The sequence below is a fragment of the Rhinatrema bivittatum genome, chromosome 7 (assembly GCF_901001135.1).
Source record: "Rhinatrema bivittatum chromosome 7, aRhiBiv1.1, whole genome shotgun sequence".
NCBI lineage: Eukaryota > Metazoa > Chordata > Amphibia > Gymnophiona > Rhinatrematidae > Rhinatrema > Rhinatrema bivittatum.
The window spans coordinates 26,415,172-26,436,334 of record NC_042621.1 but is presented as its reverse complement, the minus strand read 5'-3'; positions in this window follow the sequence as shown (position 1 = coordinate 26,436,334).

Sequence of the window (21,163 nt, the reverse complement as noted above, 5' to 3'; positions counted from 1 at the left end):
TGGGGTAATTGAAGTCTCCCATTATTACTGCACTACCAATTTGGTTAGCTTCCCTAATTTCTCTTAGCATTTCACTGTCCATCTCACCATCTTGACCAGGTGGACGGTAGTATACCCCTATCACTGTAGTCTTCCCTGACACACAAGAGATTTCTACCCATAAAGATTCAATTTTGTATTTAGTCTCATGCAGGATGTTTATCCTGTTGGACTCTATGCCATCCTGGACATAAAGCGCCACACCTCCTGCCGAGTGCTCCTCTCTGTCATTGCGATATAATTTGTACCCCGGTATAGCACTGTCCCATTGGTTATCCTCTTTCCACCATGTCTCTGAGATGCCAATTAAGTCTATGTCATCATTTACTGCTATACATTCTAATTCTCCCATCTTACTTCTTAGACTTCTGGCATTAGCATACAAACATTTCAAAGTTTGTTTTTTGTTTGTATTTTTATTCTGCTTTTTAATTGATAGGGACAAGTTAGAATTTTTTAGCTCAGGTGAGTTTTTAGTTACAGGCACTTGGACTACTTTTCTAATTATTGGAACCTCACTGTTTAAAGTCCTCCAAATTTTCCTCCAGAAAATTAACTATAGGGATGATGTCACCCAAGGTGGCTCTTCTGGAACTCAGCTCCTCCATGGCATCCTTGAAGGGCTGCAGGATTTTTACCAGCTGACTCATGACTAACCAATCATGATGCCCTAGGGGATTCTGCACACCTATGTCCATTTCCGCAGAAAGTTCATGAAGGGGTGTCTGCTGCTCCACTAACCTCTGCAGTATCATATAGTTGGAATTCCACCTGGTGCTAATGTCTTGAATGAGACACTTGTGAGGCATCTCCAAATCAGTCTGCTTTTGTCGGAGAACCTGCCCCGCCTTCACACTTCTATGGAAGTGCACTACAATGTTCCTGCACTTAAGTATTAACGTATGCATGTATTCATTCTTTTGGTGATTGGACTCCAACCCCAGAGCTGATTTCACTACCAGGTGCAGAGTGTGTGCAAAACATTGGATGTTCTGAAAGCGCCCGTCGCATATTTCCTTTACCATGTTTGCACCATTGTCTGTGACAAAGAACCCTGCCTGAAGATTCCTGAATCGCTGGTGTAGCTGCCAGCCTGCCAGCATCTGTCTGATACATGGTAGAATATTGGCTGAGGTATGGGCCTCTTCCGTCAGGTGGGTGTGCAGTAAAGCCCACCTCTACCCTGATACTTGTTCACTAATAGAGCTGCTGCCCTCCCCTGCCTCAGCCAGATCCCACCAGTGTGCTGTCAGGGAGAGGTAAGAGTGTGCAGCATTCATGGTAGTCAAGATATCGCAGGTGAAATGCACACTCCCCTCTGCCTTAGCTAGCAGTGCTTGGATGTGACAGCGACACTGGTTGTACAAGCTGGGGATGACCTTTCTGCTAAATGTGGTTCTGGAGGGTCTTTGTAATTTGGAAATAAGACCTTCAGCAAATGCTTGAAACCCACATTCTCCACTACCTGCAAGGACTGGTCATCAAGGGCAATCATTTCTCCAATGCTCCTGGTTACAACTATTGAGGCTCCTGCCTCCTTCCCCGGGATATTGCTACCGAACACCACCCCATTTCCTCCATGATGGGTTGTCGCTTCTGACACATGGCAGGGGGCTGCTGGCCTGCCACCTGACTGCTAGAAGAGGCTGAGAGCGTGGGATGAGTCTGCTCCTTTTCAACCACTTTACTCTGCATGGAAAAAGGGGTCCCCTGACTCACTAGAGATGTGTCCCCTCACTAGAGATGTGAAATGGAACCGGAATCGGTTCCGGTCTCGGTTTTGTGGACCATCGGGAAATTCTGTTTCCCGCGGTCCAAACGCTGGGTTTTTTTTATTGGTTGCGCCCGAGGCGATAAACAAAAAACCAACCCTGACCCTTTAAATCTAATTCTTTAGAATCCCCCACCTTCCCAACCCCCCAAAAACTTTCTTAAAGTACCTGGTGGTCCAGCAGGGGTCCCTGTAGCGATCTCCTGTTCTCGGGCCGTCGGCTGCCAGTAAACAAAATGGCACCGATGGACCTGTGCCCTTACCATGTGACAGGGGCCATAGGTGCCATTGGCCGGCCCCTGTCACATTGTAGGAGCAATGGACGGCCGGCACCATCTTTAAAAATGGCATGGGCCATCCATTGCTCCTATGTGCACAAAAAAAATTTACTCCAGAGGCCTACTGAGCCTGGAAAACTGCACAGACACACAGTGCAGTGCTTTGCTGTACACTACAACTGAGACTGCTGTATGTGCACACAACAAATGTTTAACTCCAGAAGATGTCTACTGGGGATTTGGATTAAAAGAACACTGCTGTACCAACATATGTGAGTCTGGAAAACTACACAGACACACAGTGCAGTGCCTTGCTATACACTAAAACTGAGACTGCTGTATGTGCACACAACAAATGTTTAACTCCAGAAGATGTCTACTGGGGATTTGGATTAAAAGAACACTGCTGTACCAATATATGTGAGTCTGGAAAACTACACACAGAAGCAGTACAGTGCCTTGATATATACTATAACTGAGACTGCTCTTTGTGCACAAAAAAATGAAACTGCAGAGAAAAGACGAAGACTGAGCAAGTACAATAGTGATGCTGCTTCTTGTTTGAAAATACCAACTCACACTATCTCCCACCCAAACCACCCATACCCTGCCTACAACCTACCCCAGGGGGGGTAAGATCAGCAGCAAAATGCCACTGCTGTCAGCTTGTCTCAGTGGAAGAGATAGAAACAGTCTGAGTTCAATAAAAAAAAAAGAAAAGTGCAGTAAATGTCACTGCCTACTAGGGATTTCAATTAAAGGAATTATTTCTTTATTGGTGAGTGAACATCTCTATACCAATATATGTGAGTCTGTAAAACTACACACATACACACAGAGAAAAGATTGGAAGCCTGAGTAAGCCCAATTCCTACAAGTGATGCTGCTTGTTCTTTGAAAATACCAACTCCCAGACAGCCACTACAACTCTCACACTATCTCCCACCCATACCACCCATACCCTGCCTGCAACCTACCCCAAGGAGGTAATATCAGCAGTAAAATGCCACTGCTGGCAGCTTGTCTCAGTGGGAGAGACAGAGAGACAGTCTCCCAATTAAAAAAAAAGTGGAGTAAAATAGCCTGGCTGGCACAGCAGCAAAAGTGAACTAATATCTTTTTCAATGGAAAATTCTATCAAAGTAGCATGCACAAGCAGCAATAGCAACTGAATACAGATTTGAGACACTCAGACTAGCTCTGAGTAAAGCCATCTCCCCAGACAACACCCAAAAAAAAAGTGCATGGCACACCACATGCTTAAGGTATAAATAGTACAGCATCCGCAGGAACAGCATCACAGAGCACTGAGAGAAAGAGAGAGAGCAGCAATTGGCTGCATTAGAAAAATGCTTAGCTCTGATAGGTTGCATTCTCATCTCCTTGCCAACCTGTCTGACCCACTCTATGACAGGGCTGTGAGGTCACTTATGACTCACAGGAAAGGGCTGGTTTTTTTGCTATGGATGCTCCCACATGGCCTTCTCCATTTTAAATGGCTGCTAAGAAATCACTGCGAACCTAAAGAATGAAACTAATATGATATGTTTCATTCGTGGGGGATTGCCATGCATTTCGCGATCCCACGAATTAAACGAACAAGGACTTATGCATTGCGGATTGCACATTCATTGAAAACAAATGCACATCCCTAGAGTATAGCATCTTTTTCAAACTGGGCATTCTTATATGTTCTCCTAAGGCTTCAGCAAGCAAATTGTTTAATATACAGACCTTGATATGAAAATATTTTTCTAAATCTCTGAAAACCCTGTTGCAAAAATCAGATAGCAATCTGGCATGACACTTTAACATAGTGGTTAAGAGCTTTAGGGCCAGTTGACAGTTTCAGGCAAAAAAAAAAAAAGTACAGAGAGATTGCAAATCAGTTTGTTTGCACAGTTCTGAAGCAGCACAAATGTTGGCCAAGGATGTAATTTCCTGCAAGTTCAAGAAGGAAAAAAGAAATCTACAGAAAAAGTTGTGCCAGGAAAATCTTTTGCAAAAAACAAAAAAACACATTATATGACTTTTAGCATTAGAACATAAGAACATAAGAAATTGCCATGCCGGGTCAGACCAAGGGTCCATCAAGCCCAGCATCCTGTTTCCAACAGAAGCAAAACCAGGCCACAAGAACCTGGCAATTACCCAAACACTAAGAAGATCCCATGCTACTGATGCAATTAATAGCAGTAGCTATTCCCTAAGTAAAATTGATTAATAGCCATTAATGGACTTCTCCTCCAAGAACTTATCCAAACCTTTTTTGAACCCAGCTACACTAACTGCACTAACCACATCTTCTGGCAACAAATTCCAGAGCTTTATTGTGCGTTGAGTGAAAAAGAATTTTCTCCGATTAGTCTTAAATGTGCTACTTGCTAACTTAATGGAATGCCCCCTAGTCCTTCTATTATTCGAAAGAGAAAATAACCGAGTCACATCTACTCGTTCAAGACCTCTCATGATCTTAAAGAACTCTATCATATCCCCCCTCAGCCATCTCTTCTCCAAGCTGAACAGCCCTAACTTCTTCAGCCTTTCCTCATAGGGAAGCTGTTCCATCCCCTTTATCATTTTGGTTGCCCTTCTCTGTACCTTCTCCATCGCAACTATATCTTTTTTGAGATGCGGTGACCAGAATTGTACACAGTATTCAAGGTGCAGTCTCACCATGGAGTGATACAGAGGCATTATGACATTTCCCGTTTTATTAACCATTACCTTCCTAATAACTCCTAACATTCTGTTTGCTTTTTTGACTGCTGCAACACACTGTGCCGACAATTGTAAAATATTATCCACTATGATGCCTAAATCTTTTTCCTGGGTGGTAGCTCCTAATATGGAACCTAACATCGTGTAACTACAGCAATGGTTATTTTTCCCTATATGCAACACCTTGCACTTCTCCACATTAAATTTCATCTGTCATTTGGATGCCCAGTCTTCCAGTCTTGCAAGGGCCTCCTGTAATGTATCACAACCCGCTTGTGATTTAACTACTCTGAATAATTTTGTATCATCCACAAATTTGATGATCTCACTCGTATTCCTTTCCAGATCATTTATATATATATTGAAAAGCACCGGTCCAAGTACAGATCCCTGAGGCACTCCACTGTTAACCCTTTTCTACATAAAAAATTGACCATTTAATCCTACTCTCTGTTTCTTGTCTTTTAACCAGTTTGTAATTCACGAAAGGACATCGCCTCCTATCCCATGACTTTTTAGTTTTCTTAGAAGCCTCTCATAAGGGACTTTGTCAAACGCCTTCTGAAAATCCAAATATACTACATCTACCGGTTCACCTTTAGCCACATGTTTATGAACCCCTTCAAAAATGAAGCAGATTTGTTAGGCAAGACTTCCCTTGGGTAAATCTATGTTGACTGTGTTCCATTAAACCATGTCTTTCTATATGTTCTACAATTTTGATCTTGATTATAGTTTCCACTATTTTTCCCGGCACTGAAGTCAGGCTCACTGGTCTATAGTTACCCAGATAGACCCTGGAGTCCTTTTTGAATATTGGCCACCCTCCAGTCTTCAGGAACGATGGATGATTTTAATGATAGGTTACAAATTTTTAACTAATAGATCAGAAATGTCATTTTTGTTTACCTTCAGTAACCTAGGATGGATACCATCCATTCCAGGTGATTTGCTACTCTTTAGTTTGTCAATCTGGCCTACTACATCTTCCAGTTTCACAGTGATTTGGTTCAGTTCTTCTGACTTATCACCCCTGAAAACCATCTCCGGAACTAGTATCTCCCCAACATTCTCATTAGTAAACAGGGAAGCAAATAATTTATTTAGTCTTTCTGCAATGGCCTTATCTTCCCTAAGAGCCCCTTTAAGCCCTCAGTCATCTAATGGTCCAACCGACTCTCTCACAGGTTTCTTGCTTCAGATATATTTAAAAACGTTTTTATTATGAGTTTTTGCCTTTATGGCCAACTTTATTTCAAATTCCCGCTGTGCCTGTCTTATCAATGTTTTACACTTAACTTGATAATGCTTATATTTTATCCTATTTTCTTCAGATGGATCCAATTTTTGAAGGGTTTTTTTTTGGCTAAAATAACCTCTTTCACCTCACCTTTTATCCATGGCGGTAATCGTTTTGCCTTCCTTCCACCTTTCTTAATGTATGGAATCCATATGGACTGTGCCTCTAGGATTGTATTTTTAAACAATGTCCATGCCTATTGAACACTTTTAACCTTTGCAGCTGCACCTTTTAGTTTTTTTCTATTTTCCTCATTTTATCAATGTTTCTCTTTTTAAAATTTAGTGTTAGAGCTGCAGATTTACTTATTGTCCCCCTTCCAGTTATTAGTTTAAATGTGATCATGTTATGATCACTGTTGCCAAGTGGCCCCACCACCGTTACTTCTCTCACCAAATCTTGCCTTCCACTAAGAATTAAATCTAAAATAGTTCCTTCTCTTGTTGGTTCCTGAACTAAGTGCTCCATGAAGCATTCATTTATTACATCCAGGAACTTTATGTCTCTAGCAAATCCTGATGTTACATTTACCCAGTCAATATTGGGGTAATTGAAATCTGCCATTATTATTGCACTGCCAAATTAGTTAGCTTTCCTGATTTCTCTTAGCATTTCATCATCTGTCTGACCATTTTGTCTAGGTGGACGGTCGTATACTCCTATCAGTATACTCTTACCCAACACATATGGGATTTCTACCCATATAGAGTCTATTGAGCATTTAATTTCTTGTATGATCTTTATCCTGTTGGACTCTATACCCTTCCGGACATAAAGTGCCACACCCCCACCAAGTTGATCCTCCCTATCATTGCAACATAATTTGTACCCTGATATAGCTGTTACGATTGGGTGGTCGCCAGGTGTGGTGAACACCACCTGCAGGAGTGACTCAGGATAGAGAGAACAGGAGTCACAGTAAAGTCTCTGACAATGGCTGGATAGGAATCTCTCGTGCTGCTGGAAGAGTCTCTGATATCAGGTGCTGGCTGGAAGGCGTCTGTGGTGCTGGAAGATAGCTGGAAGGAGTCTGGTGTATGCTGGAGTCTGTAGAGCTGAGTGCTGGCTGGAAAGAAGTCTCTGGAACAGGGTGAGTGGGGGTAAGGGTGAGCTTCATGATACACTGGAACAGCATGGGGGTACGCGTGGATGTGAGTGCAGGTAAACGTGGTCAGGACACTGGAGCTGAGTGTAGGTAAGGGTGGGCTCAGGATAGCATGCAGATAAGTGTGAGACTGACTGTAGGTATGTGTGAACTGGAATGAGAGAACCAAGAGAGCAGGACGGACAATGACTGGACTAGACAAAACCAGGACAAGACTTACACTGAACAGAAAACACAAATACCCGAAGGCAGCAAGGCAAGTAGGCAGAATACAAAGCCCGAAGGCAGCAAGGCAAGGAGGCAGGACGGAGGCAGGACACAAAGCCCGAAGGCAGCAAGGCAGGGAACCAGGACACAAGGCCTGAAGGCAGCAAGGCAAGGAGGGCAGGGCCCCAGGCCATGGAACAAGACAGGTCACGAGAAGCCCGAAGGCACACAGAAGGAAACAGGAGGCTAGAGCAGGGAACCCAAGGGAACTCGATGCCGAAGCACTGAGGCATTGGTTAGGCGGGGTTAAGTAGGAAGTCCAGGTCATGGAGCAGATAGGTAGGACAGATGGGCCAGCCAAGAGATCATGCTCGTGAGGGATCTCTGGTGGTGAGGAGGCTGCACAGTAGCCATAGTCGTAACAATAGCACTGTCCCATTAGTTATCCTCCTTCCACCAAGTCTCTGTGATGCCAATTATGTCAATCTCATCATTTGCTACTATACACTAACTCTCCCATCTTACTTCTTAGACTTCTGGCATTGGCATACAGACATTTCAAAGTGTGTTTTTTGTTTGTATTAGCAACCTGCTTTTCAGTTGTAAGGGATACTTTGGAAATCATTAGCTTTGATGATTTTTTTACATATAGGCACATGGACTACATTTGATTTTATTGGAACCTCTCTGTTGGAATGCCTTAACTCTCCTGTTTCATTAGTATCCTTCAAGGATGCATTTCTCCGAACCATGCACTGCTGAGTGACTGTCGGCTTTCCTCCTTGTTCTAGTTTAAAAGCTGCTCTATCTCCTTTTTGAAAGTTAGTGCCAGCAGCTTGGTTCCACTCTGGTTAAGGTGGAGCCCATCCTTTCGGAAAAGTCTCCCCCTTCCCCAAAAGTTTCCTCCGTTCCTTACAAAACTGAATCCCTCTTCCCTGCACCATTGTCTCATCCATGCATTGAAATTCTGGAGCTCTGCCTGCCTCTGGGGACCTACACGTGGAACAGGGAGCATTTATTTATAAAATATCTGCTTCCATGTTTAATTCTGGGATATTACACGTTACAATTATTATGAACATAAAATATACCTGCATATTTTTATAAAATGGGTAGATAAAGTATGCGTGCTCCTTTGTTACAAATATACATGCATACTGAAATATACACAAGTACATTCAGGGCAGAAATATATGGTATTTTACAAACACTGCAGCTCCCACCACACAGTTTATAAAATACTAATATAAATCTCCCTGCACTCACTTAGGCATGCAAATGGTGTTCTGCAGACAGTTTTGAAATTTGGTCCCATTATGAATATTCATGAGTATATTTGAATACTATTTGAGTATTAGGAAATGAAAGTGGATAAGCTGATGCAATGAACATTGCAATATGAAGATTTTTATCCTCATTAGAAGATTCTTACAAGTCATCTGTTAACTTTCTTGCAATTAATTTCTAGCTCTTTCTCTGCTCTTTATCATCTGATTTCTTCTAACCTCATGAGAGTCATTATTATTGTGGCTGTGGTACAGTAAAATTATTCAATAGATGTTTGCTTAGCTTATGCAGAAGAAAATTCAAATTCTTTCTTGCCCTACAGTAAGTTGTACCGTGTTTTGCAGTATTAACTAACTTCTTTATGTATTCTCTGTTGTTAGCTCTCCAGCATAAGAGAAGTCCCTTGGGAATGGGCAAAATCTCTCTACAAGGAAACTGATGTGCTCAGCAACAATATATCCATAGAGACTTATGCACCATACTCAACATGATTAAGGCAGTGTGAGAAGAGTTATTTATTTATTTATTTAGAAAGGACATATACTTGGAATATACATTAAATTAAAAAAAAATAGACAATAGCAATAAATTGTCTATTTCGTCTTATTTCTGAAGTGCCACAAAATGAAAGAAAAAATGACACATTTTTGTAAAAATTAGTATTTTGTGTACACTAACTGCACTAACTATGGCCAGTGTACGCTAACTGAAAATGTTACCAATAAGTTAAAAATGTAATTTGGGGTAGCAGTTTGTAAGCTAGAGGTATGGTTCTGAATTCCCATTAGCTGTTTCCTAAGGTTGTGTTGCCAAGGTTGCAAGTTGGTGTTTGTGTGTGTGTGTGGGGGGGGGGGGGGGGGTGGCCAGTGCCTGGTAACAAATGGAAACAAACAAGTGATTATAATAATAATACCATCAAGTTCCAGTCAGCAAAATCAAAAGCATATAATGTAAATCCATATTTTGAATTTGCCAATCCCTTTGTATTTTAGGAATAGGGCCCCAACATTTTGGGATTTGCATACTTTTCATTCCCCTGGTGTGTATCTGTGTGTCTGGGTGGGGGTGGGGAGTGACTGGTAAGAGGGAAGTGACTGCCCTGTCACATGGTAAGGGCAAAGGGCCATCGGCACCATTTTTTTTAGCGCAGCTGATGGCCTGGGAACGGGAGATCGCTGCCCGCGGCCCCCCTGGACCACCAGGTATGTGTAAAACATGTTTTTGGGGGGGGGGGGTCGGGAGAGTGGGGAAGACTAAGGGGGTAATTTTAAAGGGTCGGTGGGGGTTTTTTTATCGGCACGGGCCTCACTAAAAAAAATAGTGATGTGAATTGGAATCGGAACCGATCCCAATTCACATCTCTAACGATCAGATTCCCCCCCCCCCCCTCCCAGCCGAACCCGATCGTTAAAATGATCGGGCACACGATTCACATCCCTAATATCTGATGGTGGCTTTCAGAACATCCGATGTTTTGCACACACTTTGCACCTGGTAGTGAAGTCATCTCTGGGGTTGGAGGCCAAGTACCATAGAATGAATACCTGCATACATTTTAATACACAAGTGGAGGAACATAGGAACTGACTTCCACAGAAGTGTGAAGGCGGGGCAGGTTCTCCGTGAAAAGCAGACTGATTTGAGGATGCCTCACAAGCGTCTCATTCAAGACATTGTCACCCGGTGGAATTCCACCTATATGATGCTACAAAGGTTAGAGGAACAGCAGACACCCCTTAATGACCTTTCTGTGGAAATGGACATAGGTGTGCAGAGTCCCCTAGGGCTTCATGATTGGTTAGTCATAAGTCAGCTGGTAAAAACCTTGCAGCCCTTGATGCAGAGTCTGAATTTCGAAATGCTGGAATTGTCTGTGTTGTTTTAGAATCCAATGCTGTTGTATGTGATATTTTTGGTGTTTGTTTCTTGATACTATTTTATGTATGTTCCATTGTAAATCGCCTAGGCCACAATTTTATTGTGTTAAGCGATTAATAAATTTTAAGAAATGAAATGAAATGCCATGGAGGAGCTGAGTTTCAGAAGTGCCACCTTGGCTGACATCATCCCTATAGTTAATTTCTGGAGGAAAATTTGGAGAGCTTTAAACAGGAAGAGGGAATGACAGCAGAGGTGCTGCATTGTCTGGACCTTTTGCAGAAGCAGGTGGAAGAGAGATTAGGACCTTTAACAAAAGACTACAGATACATGCTCGCCACAGTCTGTGATCCCCATGTGAAAGGGAATCTCACCCTACAGTCCAATTGTCTCACATTTGTGAAGAACCTGCTGTTAGTAAATGTCTGTGAACAGGAGCACCTTAGGCAGAGACAGATTAGGCATGAAGCAGAGGAGGAAACAGCGGGCACTTCAGAGAGTTCTGCAAGCCGAAGCAGGAGCAGCACTCTGTCAATGAAAGCTAGTACTTCCTCCTCCACTTTAGTATGCCAAAGCCATGTTGCTCCTAAAAAATCATCTGTTCTGGCATGGGCTAGATCAAAAGCAGCTGGCAAGAAGGACTCTCAGCCCACCCAAGCAAAGGAGACACCAGCAGAAATGTCAGTGACACGATATCTCACAGAGCCCATAGAGGACATGCAGACAGTTCCGCTGGCATAATGGGCATACAAGTCCACTGTCTGGCCACACCTTGCCAAAGTGGCTCAGCAATATCTGTCATTTCCACCAACCAGTGTGCCCAGTGAACGTGTATTTTCAATGACAGGAGGTATCATGAGTCCTCATCGCTTAAGGCTGGCACCAGAGTTGATGGAAATGCTAATGTTTTTGAAAATAAACATGCGTTTGCTTGAGTTTCCAGATTTTCCCTGTGAATGGCAAGATGAATAAAAGCAATTTAAAGCCTTGCAAAAGCTCCAACTGCCTCATATGCTCCAGATAATATCAGCACACGTAACTGACCTCAACCGCTGTGCCTGTCTGTCCACTGTCCAGCCCTTAAGTCACTACAAGGACCTGACCTCAAATGCTGTGCCTGTCTGTCCAGCCCTTACGTCACTACAAGGGCCTGACCCCAAATACTGTGCCTGACTGTCCATCCCTTAAGCCACTAGAAAGGCCTGACCTCAACCGCTCTGCCTGTCTGTCTGTCCAGCCCTTACGTCACTACAAGGGCCTGACCCCAAATACTGTGCCTGACTGTCCATCCCTTAAGCCACTAGAAAGGCCTGACCTCAACCGCTCTGCCTGTCTGTCTGTCCAGCCCTTAAGCCACTATAAGGGCCTGATCCCAAACGCTGTGCCTGTCTGTCCAACCCTTACATCACTACAAGGGCCTGACCACAACCACTGGAACCACTACTACCAGCCTAACACAATCTGTGGGCTGAGCCTCGTCTTGTCTTGCCTCCTTGTCTTTTCCTTATCAACCCCACAGTGACCTGACTACCTCAGCTCTGCCAGCCTGTCTTGCCCCTATCAACCCCACAGCAACCTGACTACCTTAGCTCTGCCAGCCTGTCTTGCCCCTATCAAAACTAGAGGGACTAGACTATCTCCACTCTGGCAGCCTTTGCCCCTATCAAGCCCACAGCGACCTGACTACCTCAGCTCTGCCAGCCTGTCTTGTTCCTATCAACTTTCTACCACTCTGCTTTGCTGTCATACACCAGATGACTCTTCTCCTTGTGGTGTTCTTGCCACTATCATGGTTCCTCAGTGTGTTGATGCTAGTCTTTTTGCTGCTTTGTCCCTTTATTGGTGCCTTGTGTTTTTTTCTGATACTCTTTCTGCTTGCTATGTTCCCAATTCATTGTGCTGTAGGATGTTGATGCCACTTGTCTTGCCACTTTGCCTGTCATGCTGCCTTCGAGGGTTCATGCAACTGTTATCGGTGCTTTCTTTTGAAGCTGTAGTGTGTTTTTTATATTATCGCTGCTGTTTTGCACCTCTGTTAAAGAACTCTTGCCACTCCTGGTACCACTTTGCCCCTTTACAGTGCCTTAGGCTATTCATGCCACTTTGGTGCCACTTTGCCACAGTCTAAGTACCTTGGAGCTCTTTTCTCCTTCTGATGATTGCTCCACAGAAGTTTCATCTGAATTGATAAGAAAACCCCAATTCTGCAGCCAAAAATAGGCTGCACATACTAACCCCATTGACTTTAATGGCAAACAGAAACAAATGAAACTAATAAACGAATGGGGTTTTTATTCCTGTGAAACTATTTAAACTAATTGGGCCCCCCCCTGAAATGAAAATATGAAACGAAACAAATGTTTTCCTTCTGCACATTCCTACCTTTCAATGTTGCAATTTTCAAACTGTGGTCTTTGTAACAGTTTTCAAAAGGGGAATTGTGTGCATGCTTTCAATTTGAAAATTGTTGAGGGGAACACTGCATCTGTAGATATTTGCACTGACATTTCTGTACATACTGCTTTATATAGAAACTACGGCACATACAGATTTGAAAATGCTATGTCCATGTATTATTTACCTTCCCTGACCTTAAACACACCTCTTGCAATCGTAAGGCAGCTAAAAGTATACATGTTATGGAACAACACATGTACATTTGGCTGGGTCAAGGGTAAAGGGTAGAAAATATTAGGACATCTTCCACATCACAAGTTTATTTGCTACAGCTCTGACTGTCAGTGATTTCTTTTGTATCCAGTCCTTACCATGTGATGGGTCTCCTATTCCAGGACCTGAACTAGGCACCATTCTAGGATTAATAGAATACAATAATATTTTCATATCTATTTATTCCTCCAAATCCTGTGCTACAGCTACATTGCAAATAAGTTATTTTGAAATGCCATTTTAAATAGCAAGATAGGTTGACTTGATCAGTGTACTAGGTGAATGCTACAGCCTACAGATTTCAGTACTATTGTATTGCACACAAAGGGCCAGATGTACTAAAAGGTTTTCTTATTCTATATCTGTTAGAAAAGTGCTTAGCACATCTGGCCTTAAGAGTACCAAATATGGATTGCAGACTAGAAAAAGGCTTAAAATTATGATTATGGTTACTTAACTTCTGGTTGTTTTTGTGATCAATTATACTTCTACGGCTTTACATAACATGGAAGAAACAGGGTTCAGTTCTTTGTCTATTTCAGCTGCTTATGAAAGCTCTCACAATCTCTGCTAAATTCACAGCGCTGCCTTACTACTTGAGTTTTCTTAGTGTCTCAGGAACTATAAATTTGCAGTATCAAAACTCCCTCCTTTATAATCCCGAGTTTGTGAGCTGGAACTGTTTATATTTAGTAAACTATCTTTAAAAGTTCCCAAACTTAATTTCAGGTTATTAATGCTACTAAATAGACATATGGGGAAGTAAAGTGGTGTTGTTGGGGGTTTTGCGTATTCTGATAGAAGTGGGAGGCAACCCTCTTTGTTTAGCAAGTACCACACTTACATACCACCTGATAGTTTCCAAATTACATGCAATTTTCCCCCTACACGTTTGTTCCCTTTATTCTTTTTGAAAGTGTAATTAACATAATAGAGTGCACAATTTTTATTGAAATGGTAAAAGGTATTGTCCCAACTCTTCATGCTACTGCTCAACTTTCATTAAGCTGCAAGGATCCATAAAGAGCAGAAAGATTGTGTGTTAGTTGTGGAATACAGCCTTTTCTCTGTGCCAAAAACAGACATTCGATGTGAGGCTGGTGGATAACTTAGTGAATTTGGATAGAGACACAAAACCTTTTATCTTGAAGTTGCCAGGTCATTTGTGATGTAGGTAGTATTGTGGATTAAAACCCACATGTTTTACTCCTACCCTTTAAATTATTTGACTGCTCTCTTCTTTACCACCTCCTCCAGAAGGGCATTCCAGGCCTCTACCACTGTCTCTGTGAATGAATATTTCCTGACGTTGCTTCTTGAGTCACCTCCCCAGGAGTTTCATTTTGTGTGACTCCTAGTTCTATTGTTTTCTTACCAATGGAAAAAGGTTTGAAGTCCATGTATCATTGAAACCTTATGGGTATGGGAAGAAAAAGGAGGCTGAGAAGGAGAACAAGGAAGGAAAGTAGAGTGGAGCACATCACTCTGCCAAGGTCTGGTTCCTGTGCACTCTGCCCCAGAGTCTTCTGTCTCTGCCTCGAATACTCGACTTCTCATGCATTTGAAACCTAGGTGGAAAAACACCCCCCCACCCCCAACAAGCATAAATATACTACATCTTTATTATTTAAGTCCTTAACAAAGCACTTGGGAGGAATTTTATAAAATGGAGCATGTTAGCTGGCAATAATAAGAAAAACAATACAAAAGGAAAAGAAAAACACTAAAAAAGGGTCTGCAGCCAAACTCCTCCCCCACTCCCAGGCCTTCCCCTGCTTCTCCCCCTCCCTCCTTCAGATCCTCTTGTTAAACATTCTTCATTGGGCAAGAATGATCTCTGGTCGCTTCTGATCTGCAGTTGCCACTCTTTCAAATGGCGCTGGCAGATAGAGGTCAGCGCATTGTAAAATTTTACCTTACAAAATGACCATTTCTGCGCATACAACACTGTTTTACTCATGCACTGAAAATTACCCTCCCTTAGTTCAGACCATATCAATTTGACTGCCTTTTTTCTGGATTGCATATTTATCTCTCCAAAGCCAAACCAGGGCTCTCCTTGATAAGCAGGGTTGGAAGTAATAAAATAATTAAGGGCTGTAATCTGTAACTGGGCTTGGTGCTGAGACACTTGCTATGCTTTTCTAAAAAAATAATTTCTAGTAAATGTTATTTTACTACAGTGGCTGTATTTTTTGTTTAAGTGCCCTAGTTTATTGTGGATTTATATTCACTACTGTCTGGTGCATTAACAGTCACCAAAAGAGGCTTTGGTGTAGAGTCCAATATTTATAAAGGAAATCAGATGCCAGTATTCAGAAGATTGTACTTTCATTTACTGTGCTGTACCTACTCTGGAGGAAAATATAGGGCTTCGGTTTCTAGTGCTATCAATCACTGAATTCACTAGCAGCAGGCATGCTTTCAGCTTAAAAAATACTGTTGATTATGTCTTCCATAATCCTTTTGATTATATATGTGCAAAAGTTACTTACACAAGTACTTAAAAGATGTTGATTGGTACTTTGTGTCTCCAGACCTTTTTGTTGTCATCCATGGGTGTTTTATCAGCTTTTATTGGTTAAAACCTAAAGTCAGACCTAATTATCATACAGATCCCTTAGGTTCTTGAATCTCTAACCTAAAAGAGATTTGGCTATCTCCTTATATTTTAGTTTCTGTTTGTTAATCTTTATTTCTATGCACCCAAAAAATTCAGAATTAGTGCACAAGCACTTTGGAAAATGCAGCACATCAGTCTACAAAGCCAATGTACTTAACATGTGTTATCAAAGTGTTAACGTGCATTAGTCATTATTACACTGTTCTATTAGTCCATGTCAATAGTAACATGGAGTTAATGCAAATTAATGCAGCATGATCACCCTGGTCAGTATGTGTAGATGTGTTAAATTATTGCTATGATTGTTTTATTCTGTTTGCATGATGCATTTTTTAATTATTATTAGACCACTTTTTGTTTCCTTTTTGATGTAGTTTAGATGTCTAGCAAATAAATACATAAATAAAAATGTTAATGTGGTGAGGTGTAGTTAAGCTTGTACATTGGCCTCTTGGAGTTAACACAAAGCCTGAGGTGGGTCACAATGACCTTTCTGCCTCCCCCCAGTAAAGGTTTGGCCTCCCTGTGTGCTGTGTGAGGTCTGCCAGTATTATTTTACATAGCAGAGCAGACAGGACAGGTGAGAGAACTGCTCTCGCTTTCCCTTTGTCATTTATTGCACACCTTTATATGGGATAGATGAGGATGATGGCTTCCTCCAAGGAGGAAGGAAGGAGATGGGGATGTTCCATCAGGCTATGGGAATCTTGATTGTATCTGAGGCTTTTGTCCCAGGGGCGTATGTTTTCATTTAAAGGGGGAGTCGATCCTTCCCTTCGGATTAGGGATCATCACAGCTCACTTCGGGCCTTGTATTACCAGCAGAGGTAATATGTCAGTGTGATCTCCTTCAAAAACACACTGGGTTAATGCATGTTAATAAATCAAGTGTTTAATTCTGTATGTGGGAGAATCAGTAAAATCATGCAGTAAAATCAACCATCAATGTGCATTAATGTCTGATTTTACTGTGGGTTAGTCCATTGGCCCTAAATGTTTATAAAACATAGGGATTTACTCTGATAAGAAATTGATAGGAAAGAAAATTGCACTGAATAGCCAATAAAATATTTGCAACATATATTTTACAACTATTCACTCCTTTTGTGCAAATAATGTGAAGTGCAGATGTAATAGCTGTATTGGTCCAGATAGAATAACCAACTTGTGTGATCATGAAATCTAAAGTACTACAGCAGTTTTTTGTTGTGTAATTAAACTGTAACTTTAACTCCTCGAGCCATTTGTTGCATTGACTATGACTGCAGAGCTGCAGCCAGTCATCAATAACTTGGTTTGCAAAGAGAGGATCTGAAAATGGATATCCTATAGTTACAAGCTTTAATCAAGCAAGTTAGACTTTTGTTATAACAAATTATTCACTCACAAAATTATACTGTACAGTGAGGTAGAGATACAGGCAAAGAATCATTTCCCTTTCCCGCAGACATTGACTAAATGCAATAACTTTGGAAAATGTTCAGGCCCAATTCCTATTAGACTGGTGTCAGAATTAACATAAAATATGATGGTGGATAAGGATCATAAGACCCATATAATTTGCCCAATTTACTTCCTGTTGTATGTCACAGGCCCCAATTGACCTCAAGTTTTAAATTACTTCTTGTTGTTAGGAACCTTCTGTTATTATCCTATTCTTTCTTAAATTCTGCTATGGTTATTGATTGCACTACTTCTTCTGGAAGGTCATTCCATGCATCCACCCTTCCTTATGAATTAATATTTTCTGATGTTACTTATCAGTATACTCCCTCTTGTTCCAGAACATCCTATATACTAGAAGAAACATGTATTTGATGCTCATCAAAGTGATAAAAGGTGGAAGGAAGGCAAAACGATTACTGGCATAGTTACAAGGTGAGGTGAAAGAGGCTACTTTAGCCAAGAAAAAACATACTTCAAAAATTGGAAGAAGAATCTAAATGAAGAAAATAGGAAAAAGCATAAGCATTGTCAAGATAAGTATAAAAAAAGACAGGTTAAGAGAGAATTTGAAATGCCGCTGAGATGGCAAGAGGCAGCAGGCTGGAATCAGGGTGTGGGCAGACGAAGGTTCAAAAGCAATAGACAAAGACTCGGAAACCATAGACTGTAGACGTAGACTCTAAAGCAAGATACTGTAGACGAAGGTCTGGGAGCGACCTCCTGCACTCGGGCCGTATTGCCAGTATTCAAAATGGCGCCGGCGCTAGCCTTTGCCCTCACTATGTCACAGGGGCTGACGGTCGGTGACATAGTGAGGCAAAGGCTAGCGGCTGCCAGTATTCAAAATGGCGCCGGCGCTAGCCTTTGCCCTCACTATGTCGACATAGTGAGGGCAAAAGTAGCGCCGGCGCCATTTTGAGTATTGGCAATACGGCCTGCATGCAGGAGGTTGCTCCCGGACCCCCGCTGGACTTTTGGCAAGTCTTGTGGGGGTCAGGAAGCCCCCCCAAGCTGGCCAAAAGTCCCTGGGGGTCCAGCGGGGGTCCGAGAGCAATCTCCTGCACTCGTGACGTCGGGTGACAGGAACCAAAATGGCGCCAGCACTACCTTTGCCCTGTCATATGGTAAGGGCAAAGGGCCACCGGCGCCATTTCTTTTAACGCAGCCGTGGCCCGAGAGCGAGAGATCGCTCCGGGACCCCACCACTGGACCCCAGGTAATTTAAAACATTTTGGGGCGCTTCGGGAGGGTAGGGGATTTATTTTAAAGGGTCGGGGTGGGTTTTAGGGTGCCGGTTTTCCCGCCCTCCCCCCTCCCCCAATTTACGATTTTTTGACGATAAATCGGGGGAATTGTTATTGTATCACGGCTCTAACGATTTTTGACGATTTAAAATATATCTGACGATTGTTTTAAATCGTCAAAAAACGATTCACATACCTAATACTTACCAATCCTCTTAAACCACGGTTAAATTAATCTTCACTCAGTTAATGGAAGGATTTGAGCCTAATGGTGAGTGCTTCAGGTCCTCCTCTACTGCAAACCGTGCAGGGCCTCTGGAAGCTGGGTGTTACGCTTGGGCTCCGGTCAGGAGGCGTGAACACCACCCAGCAGGGTGGCTCCAGGTGGAGAGAGACAGGAAGCTAAAAACAGTGTCTGGTTCCAGGCTGGGTCAAGGCAGGCAGCAATAAGCAGTGTCTAGTTCAGGCTGGGTCAGAGCAGGCGGCAAGGAGCAGAGTCTAAGTTCAGGCTGGGTCAGGGCAGGCGGCAATGAGCAGAGTCTAAGTTCAGGCTGGGTCAGGGCAGGCGGCAATGAGCAGAGTCTAAGATCAGGCTGGGTCAGGGCAGGCGGCAATGAGCAGAGTCTAAGTTCAGGCTGGGTCAGGGCACAGTAAGCAGGGCAAGGCAGGTCAGACGGCCCGTAGGCCACACACACACAGAAGGCCCGTAGGCCACACACCATATGCGGGGCAAGGCAGGTCAGAAGGCCCGTAGGCCACACACACACAGACAGAAGGCCCGTAGGCCAAACACCATAAGCAGAGCAGGGCAGGTCAGAAGGCCCGTAGGCCACACACACACAGAAGGCCCGTAGGCCACACACCATAAGCGGGGCAAGGCAGGTCAGAAGGCCCGTAGGCTCCACACACACAGACAGAAGGCCCGTAGGCCACACACCATCAGCAGAGCAGGGCAGGTCAGAAGGCCCGTAGGCCACACACACACACAGAAGGCCCGTAGGCCACACACCATAAGCAGAGCAGGGCAGGTCAGAAGGCCCGTAGGCCACACACACACAGAAGGCCCGTAGGCCACACACCGTAAGCAGAGCAAGCAGGTCAGAAGGCCCGTAGGCCAGGTGAGAACAACGAGGAAGGAGGCCCGAAGGCCGCGCAAGGCAAGGCAAGGAAAGGCCCAAAGGCCGCGCAAGGCAAGGAAAGGCCCGAAGGCCGCGCAAGGCTAGAGCAGGGAGCCCAGGTGAGCTCGATGCCGAAGCACCGAGGCAACTGGCAGGCAGGGTTATAAGGACACACCCAGAGCACAGAGTGGACAGATAAGATGGACTGGGCCTGTCCGGAAAGCCAGCACTAGAGGGACCCCTGGTGGTGAGGCGGTTGCACTGCAGCCAAAACTGTAACACTGGGGCGTGGAAGTCAATCCCTGGATCGCCTGTGGTGGCCTCTGGACTCCTCTCCCAGGGGATGCTGGGAGCAGTATGCAGATGAGCCTTCCGGTCCTCCTCTACTGCAAACTGTGCAGGGCCTCTGGAAGCTGGGGTGTGAAAGTCAATCCCTGGATCGCTTGCAGTGACCGCTGGTCTCCTCTCCCGGGGGATGCTGGGAGCAGTATGCAGATGAGCCTTCAGGTTCTCCTCTATTACAAACTGTGCGGGGCCTCTGGAAGCTGGGGCTGTGGAAGTCAATCCCTGGATCGCTTGCGGTAACCTCTGGACTCCTCTCCCGGGGGATGCTGGGAGCAGTATGCAGATGAGCCTTCCGGTCCTCCTCTTCTGCCAGACAGAAGGACTAACTAAGAATGTTACTTTCCTTGAGTTATTCCTTATTTTAGTTGCTCTGGTCATCTGGTGAGATATACCCCACAACAAAATGACACATTTTTGGTGTGATAACTAGTTAGTTGTTGAAGTCATCAACAGACAATGGTCAATTCAGCCAGTCAGATCTCCGGGAGAATCAGATGCCCAGAAGGCTCTCTCGGGTATGCTCCCGCTCACTCACAATGGTCAATTCTCCCAGTCAGAACTTCGGCTTACCTTTCTATCCTTCCAATGATGACATATGCAGGCCCACTTAAGTCCAGCCAGCCCCGGTACCCAAAGGCTCAACCCACGGGGAACGAGGGCTTGTACTGGCGAAGCTCCAGCCAGCCTCCACCCATCAGCCCACTCCGCCTGCCGACGGTGGGGACCCATAGGATCCTTCCTACAGGTAGCATCAACCTCACCTTTGCCCAAGGGTCTACCTCTTGCGCTACAGTACATTGCAAGGGTGCATGGTGTTTCCTTGGTCCTTGTCATGGACAGAAAAAGGACTATCTAAGAATGTTACTTTCCTTGAGTTATTCCTTATTCTAGTTGCTCTGGTCATCTGGTGAGATATACCCCACAACAAAAAAGATACATTTTTGGTGTGATAACTAGTTAGTTGTTGAAGTCATCAACAGACAATGGTCAATTCAGCCAGTCAGAACTCCGGGAGAATCGGATGCCCAGAAGGCCCTCTCGGGTATGCTCCCGCTCACCACCAACTACTAGCCCTCCCTCTGGTAGGGTTCCCCTTGTGGCCAAAATGGAAGAACCCATGCAGTTCGGCTG